Genomic DNA, 7,471 nt, shown 5'->3' with positions numbered 1-7,471 from the left:
GGTATTTGCTAAATTCTCTGGTAATTTCTTTCTTTGCCCACTGGTTTTCTAAGGTGGTGTTGTTTAGACTCCATATATTGGTGAATTTTATGAACTTCTATCTGTTATTTTTTTCCAACCTCATTCCATTATGGTCTGAGGAAGTGCTTTGTATATCAGTATTTTTTAATTTGTTGAGAGTCACTTTGTGACCCAACACTTGGTCTATCCTAGACACTGTTCCTTGACCACTTGAGAAAAAAGTGTATCCTACTATTATGGGGTGTAGGGTTCTATAAATGTCTGTCCAGTCTAGTTCATTTTTTGTACAATTCAACATTTCTGTTTCTCTATTGATCCTATTTCCTGATGTTCTATCCATTGATGAGATCGGTGTATTGAAGCTTCCAACTATTGTAGAGATATCTACTTCTCCTTTCAGTGTTCTCGGTGCTTGCCTCATGAATTTTGGGTCACTCTGGCTTGGTGCATAAATATTTATGATTGCAATACATTCTTGATGAATTGGCCCTTTAATTAATATATAGTGTCCTTATTTGTCTCTTTTAATTCTTTTACTTTTAAAGCCTATTTTGTCTGATATTAATATAGCTACTCCAACTTTTTCTGGTGGTTGTTTGCATGAAATTATTTTTTCCAGCCAATCTCCTTCAGCCTATCTTTGTACCTGTGTCTAAAGTGAGTTTCTTGTAGACAGCATGCAAATGGGTCCTGTTTTTTAATCCCAGTCTGTGTCTTTTTTGGGGGAGTTTAATCCATTTACATTTAGTGTTAATACTGTAACACTTTCTTCTACCATTTTGTCTTTTGGATTTTTATATATCATATCTCATTGTTTCCTCTCTCTCCTTTTACTCTTCATGATAATCTTCAGTTTTACACTGTTCTTCAAATTTCTCCATTGTCTTTTCCTATCAGCCTGTAACACTCTGCCTAGTACATCTTGTAGTACTGGCCTCTTATTCACAAATTCTCTCAGGGTCTGTCTGAAAATATTTTAATCTCTCCCTCATTTTTGAATGAGAGTTTTACCAGATGTAAAATTCTTGGCTTGCAGTTTTTCTCTTTCAGTATTGTTATGGTTATGTTCATGTGTCTACTTGGCCAGGTGATGGTATCCAGCTGTCTGGTCAAGCAAGCACTGGCCTAACTGTTGCAGCAAGGATGTTTGTGACTGGCTAAGAAACCAACAGGCTGGTTTGTTAAATCTGCAGTCAATTGGCTGTAGCTGTGACTGATGATGTCAATGAAGGGCGTGTCTTCCACAATGAGAGAATGCAGTCAGCTGGTTTTAATCCAATCAGTTGAAGACTTTTAAGTGAGACAGATAGAGGAACTTCACCTCTTCTTTGGCTGTCCACTGAAGTGTTTCCTGAGGAGTTTGTTGAAGTTCCCAGTTCATTTCCTGAGGACTTCATCAAACATATTCATTGAAGTTGCCAGTTTGCTGCCTGCCCTATGGAATTTGGATGTGTGCATGCCCACAGTTGTGTGAGACACTTATAAATCTTATATTTATAGATATCTCTCATTGATTCTGTTTCTCTAGAGAACCCTCACTAATACATGTATCTTAAATATATCATGCCACTATATTCTCACCTCCATGTATTTCTGTGGAGAAATCTGTACATAGTTTTCTCAAGCTTCCCTTGTATGCGATCAATTGCTTTTCTCTCACTGCTTTCAGAATTCTCTCTTTGTCTTTGACATTGGGCAACCTGATCAGTAAGTTTCTTGGAGTAAGTCTATTGGGATCTATTCTCTTTGGGGTATGCTGTACTTCTTTAATCTGTAACTTTCTGTCTTTCAAAAGAGTTGGGAAATTTTCAGTGAATGTTTCTTCTATTATTCTTTCTGTCCCTTTTCCTCTCTCTTCTCCTTCTTGGATACCTATAACATGTATACTCATGCACTTCATGTTGTCACTCAGTTCCCTAAACCTTGCTCATATTTTTCCATTCTTTTCACCATCTGTTCTTTTGTGTGGATGAATTCAAATGTCTTGTCTTCCAGTGCATTGATCCTTTCTTCTGCCTGTTCAGATCTACTGTTGTGCCCCTCCATTGTGTTTTTCATCTCCTCCATTGTGCCCTTCAATCCCATAAATTCTGCCATTTGTTTCTCAAGTTTACAAATTCTTCTTTATGGTCATTGTGTGTCCTCTTCATAGCCTTCATCTCTTTTGTCATATCTTCCCTCAGCTCACTGATTTGATTTGTGAATTGATTTAGGAGATCTGTTTGATTATTTGTTTCAATTCCTGTATCTCAGTTGAAGTGTTAGTGTGTTCCTTTTGCTGGTCCATATTTTTGTATTTTCTAGTATACCTCATTATCTTAGGCTCTCTAGGCATCTGATTTCCTTGATTTGTTTATTCTGGAGCTCATTTTCACTCTTTTACCTAGGATCTTCTTGTTGGTTGGCTTTGTTCTCTAACCTTTGTTGGTCAGTTGAACATATTCTAGACCTCTAACTTAGGTTCTATTTAGTTGACCAGGATTTTTTACCTCTTGTTTTTCTGTTACTTGCCCTCCTCTATGTAGCTTTTCTGTGGGAGGGTCCCCTCAGATACACTTAACTTCAGTGAGGTTTTCCCAGTCTAGAGAAGCCCAGCTCTCAGGAGGAGGATATGGAGTTTCCCTGAGAATGAGGCTCTCCTGTGAGGTCTTTAGAATCTTTTCTTCTCCTGTCATGTGCAGCAGGTGGCATTTGCCAGCCCACAGCCCTCCCCACCACCAATGTAAGGAGTTGTGTTGTCTTCAGTTCTCCTGCTGATACTGACCTTGTTAGGGGCGTGGTTGACTGAAGCTGGTTTCTGATTTCCAGCCACTGGGTTCTGAGTTCTTTGAAGGAGGGCTGCCAATTGGGCTTCACCATGGCCTACTTTTCTTGGGGAAGTTATGCCCTTTAGGATATTGTCTCCCCCACTAGGTTCATTGCTTTGCCTGTCAGTGCTATGTCAGCTCTCCATTGCCTGGGTCCAGAGGCCAGTTGCAAATATCTGAAAAAAAAGCTACTTAGAATAGTTATTTTAAAAAGAAAAGAAAGAAAAGAAAAAGAAAAACAAATATGATGTCCCTTTTTAAGCCTTTCCCCAGCCTGGAAGTTTTGTCAGTGTCAGAATAGAGTATTTCAAGATGAGTTTTGGGGTATTATCTGGATAATTACCCTCCAACAACTTTAATTCCTCCCTTCCCAGGGTGCTATTGAAATGTGAAAAGATTAGGAGTCAGAGAGCAAGAAAAGGTAAAGGACAAAATGTAGAAATAAAAGCCTTTTTGGAATCCAGAAATGGGTGCCTGCTTGCATTTGCCACCCCCTCTTCCCAGATCCCAGCCCTTCTCTAGTACAGTCAGCTCCAAAAGTTAATTAATTACTTTGTTAATTAATTCTGCAGTTGAGGCTGTTTTGAGCCCCCCTTCTTGCTCCAGGCAGACTGATTTTTTCTTTCCTTTCAGGGAGCCAGGTGTAAAACAGTCCATGGTGTCTGGGAGGGGTGGGGTGCCAGAACCCTGGTCAGGGGAGCTTACAAATTTCACTGTGATCTCAGCTTCTCCATCCATTTCAGACTTTTGTACAATGCTTGACTGGTAATTTGAGACCCTGAAAACACTGTTTCATACAGTTCCTGGCTAATTACCAGCTGCCCTAGAGGAGTGACTAAATTGCAAATCTCACCACTCCACCATCTTGCCCTGCCTCCTCCCATCAGCTTTTAAAGAACTTTTTGTGCTTCTGACTTACCTCCCAGAAAGATGAAAAATCCATCTGCTGGGATGTAGAAAATTATGTAGATGTGAAGTAAATGGAGAAACAACATTGAATTTTATAACTGAGGATGTTGCCATATAATTTTCATATCCATATATTTCATGTTAGCTTAAAAACAGAAAATTCTATTGTAAGAAAATAAGATTACTGTGGCAAAAGTTCCCAGTGCAGTTTCCAGTCACTCACAGAAACTTTTTTTCCAAGTGCTATCAAAGTAGCTCATTAACAATATACCACCAATCATAAGTACATCTAAGCTTCCTAAAGCCACATTCTTGCTTTCCACACTTAATAACAATTGCAATGGCTTTTGACTTTTAAATTTAACTACCAAAATAGGATTTTTTTTATTTCTCAAGAGCACATAATTCAACCCAAACTATTCCATGAAACTGTGGTTGGGCTATTCAGATTCCAGACTTTCACCAAGAACAATTGAAGGACAAACCCCCTAAGTGGCTTCCTAGTGGTGCTGGACAATCTAGGCTGAAATTTCTGGGGAACTAAGGGATCTTATTCAGACTCATATTTTGGAAAACTATAATCAACCAATGTTTTGATAATGAGAGAAAGAAAAGTAACTTTCCAGAGCACAGGGTTAATTATACCTTTATAAACCTACAAAAAAAGGTAACATTGACTTAACATTTGTTCATAAAAAACATGAGGCCCTTGATCTGATTAGGGTTATTGGGAAGTTTAGGTGTGGAGAATAATTAATTTGGAAAGCCATCTGGGAACAAGTACTCAGGGTTAAGAATTCATCACCATTAAAATGACAGGCAAAAATAATAAAATGACAGGCATTCAGCTACAAAAACTGATAAGAGCAGCCTGCCCCAACTGAGTTTGTAAAGTGCCACTAATGTGAGTCATTCACCTGCTCCAGTTTTTGGCCAATTGCAAGAAATCATGATGCTCTTATTTCTGCTCATGATTCTAAGCTTATAACACAATAGTATTGATTACTCAGCTAATTTTAAAAATATCCAGATATAGCCAGCAAATAAATACAAAACACTTCAGCACCCATTACCTTGTTAAATGCATTTTATTGTTAAATTTAACAATTATATATAACAGTGATAATTTTCAAAGTATGACTTTTAAGAAGTAGAGTGCAAATTTCATACAATGTTATCAGTTACAGTTCCACAGTTTCACTTATTTCCTTATTGTAGAATATAAGATATATACAGAAAAGTGATAACTTTCAAACCACAATTTATCAAGTAGTTACATAGGCAATTTCAAAGGGTGTTATGGGTTACAGTTTCACAGTTTCAATAATTTCCTTATTGTAAAATATAAGACATATACAGGAAAATGATAACTTTCAAAGTCCAATTTAATGGGTATCTATGGAGCAAATTGTAAAGAATATAATGGGTTACATTTCCACCATTTCAGTTATTTCCTTCTAGCTATTCTAATACCCTAGCATCTAAAAAATTATATAAAATTCAGTACTCTTTATCCTTTGTTAAATCATATCTTGTCTGTTGCTGCCTCTTCCTCTCATTTAATCACTTTCTCTATCTTCAGGGGTGTCTAAGCAGTGACCATAACTTGTTCATACTCAAAATAGGTGTTGACATTATGGGGAAGGGGGCTGCATCTGGTTGTTCTTCAAGGTCTTTGGCTTCTGGGTTTTAGGACTTGCCTCATATAGGAACACTCATGGATTTATGTATCTGAGAGATAAGTGTAGAGAGTGAAACTTTTATAGAATCTCAGATAGAAGCATAGATGTTTTGGGACTGCTGTTGGTTAGAGCTTGGCATACCATGGCCATTTGTGTTATCTAGATGGGGCTTGCATAAGTGCAACCTCCAGGATAGCCTCTTGACTCTATTTGAAATTTCTTAGCCATGTAACCTTATTTTTACCTTTCTTTTCCCTGTTTTGGACAACAAGGCACTTTCAGTCCCCTCAATGCCAGTGCCAGGCTCATGCCTGGGAGTCATGTCCCACGTTGCCAGGGAGATTCACTCCTGTGGGAGTATGTCCCATGTATGGGGGTGGTTAATGAGTTCATTTGCTGAGTTGCACATCCATCATCTTTAATGTACATTTCCACTACAACAAAAGTTTATATGTGAATTAAATAAACTAAGCTTTCTTAAATTTCCTGTTTTTTTTTCACCGTAAGTGAAGAAGAATTCAATTTATAATCAAAATATATTTAAATACTTCAATGGTATCATATCAGACCTAATTTATCAAAAGATGTAAACAAAATTTTTCTAGCTTATTTTTATGAACTGGGTTTTTAACTTTTTAATTCACCCTGTACTAACCCTCTTAAAAAACTAGACAAGCCACATTTAGAATGAAAATCTGACTTGCATTTTGAAGTGGTTCCTGGGAGAAAACTGCCAATTACTAAAACCGGTATTATTGAATCTAGTGGTTTATTCATCATTCAATTTGATCAAAATAACTCCACTCTGATCTTCCAAAAATGCTTTTTCTGAATGAATCCCTGAATTCTGTTGCCCCAAGTAAATGTGCTGAATGGGACATTCTGCTGTAACAGTCAACACAAAACCAGGTCTGAATATCAAGTAGTCTTATCTTGCCTTCAACTGCACCTGTTAAAAATCCCAAATCCTTGGTGTATCAGTCCAGTTAGGTTGAAATGAACTTCAAGGATGGAAACTTGTGAAGTAGAGATGGGGGACACAGATGGACCTTCAAAAGAAAACCAAAGGATCCATTCATCACCTGATGTCTCCACACTCCACAATCAGACTGTTCTCCTGAAGCTGCCATGACAGTATCTGATGGGAAGACAGAAAAGCCACTCCTCTGTGGAAGAGGATTTCCAGAGTTTCCTCAGCCCAGGAAGGTACACGTTGCCCAGGCAATAGAGAACAGCAACAGCTCCACCTTCAATGTCCTGGCTGGACTATAGAACAGGTACAAATATCCTATGGGCTACAAAGGGAATAAGAAAAGTCAAAATGTTTCCAATTTCCTCATGGACAACCTGTAAAGAATGTTCTGAAGGTTGAATTCCATGAATGAGATTCAGAGGTGCACACATCATGTTGAGAGTAAGGGAGAAGATATCCAAGGATGTCACTGGTTCCATTAGGAAATTAGGGGCAGGCTCAAAATGCATCTGTATGTGATGGCTCATCATTCCATTTGCCACATCGGTGTCCTCCAGAGTAAGAAACACTGGAGGCTGCAAAACAAGCTCCTCCTGAAATTTTTCCACACTCCTCTCCATCTGAGAGGAACTTAAATAGTTAAAATGCCAGTTCACTTTCTAAATGATGCTGTCAAATTCAAGAAAGACATATGGCCTCAGGCTAAACTGGTGCAGGTGGTGTCATAGGAAGCTGTGAATTCCCACCACAGTGTCCCAAGGAGCAGAAGGCCATGGCTGCTGGACACTGGCAGGAGCAGATGGCCATGCAGTCCACAACCCCCAAAGAAGAAAAACTCAAGATGTAGTTAAAAGTAACCCAAATTTTGTTGATAATCTGGAAAAGTGAATATGCTTGTTTACTGTATACTGAGGTCATGTCCTCCTGCAGAACCTCAACCTGGGTACTGGGCCAGCTGCGAGGCTAAACATCTTTAGCCATCTCCTGCATTCCAGGAATTCTTGGGTATGATAAAATTCAGTGGAGGCCAAGAGGGGCAGGCCAGCCCTCACCTGTATTACACAGGAAAAAAGGATCAT

At 38.5% G+C, this 7,471-nt stretch overlaps 1 pseudogene; it reads right to left on the bottom strand.

Annotated features, from left to right (window-relative positions):
- Nucleotides 1-6,405: 6,405 nt before the first annotated feature.
- On the bottom strand, nt 6,406-7,471 carry LOC119525312 (annotated as a pseudogene).

This window comes from Choloepus didactylus, assembly GCF_015220235.1.
Source record: "Choloepus didactylus isolate mChoDid1 chromosome 25 unlocalized genomic scaffold, mChoDid1.pri SUPER_25_unloc1, whole genome shotgun sequence".
Classification (NCBI taxonomy): Eukaryota; Metazoa; Chordata; class Mammalia; order Pilosa; family Megalonychidae; genus Choloepus; species Choloepus didactylus.
Note: the sequence above shows the minus strand (reverse complement) of the source record. Positions and strands in the feature narration are given on the sequence as shown.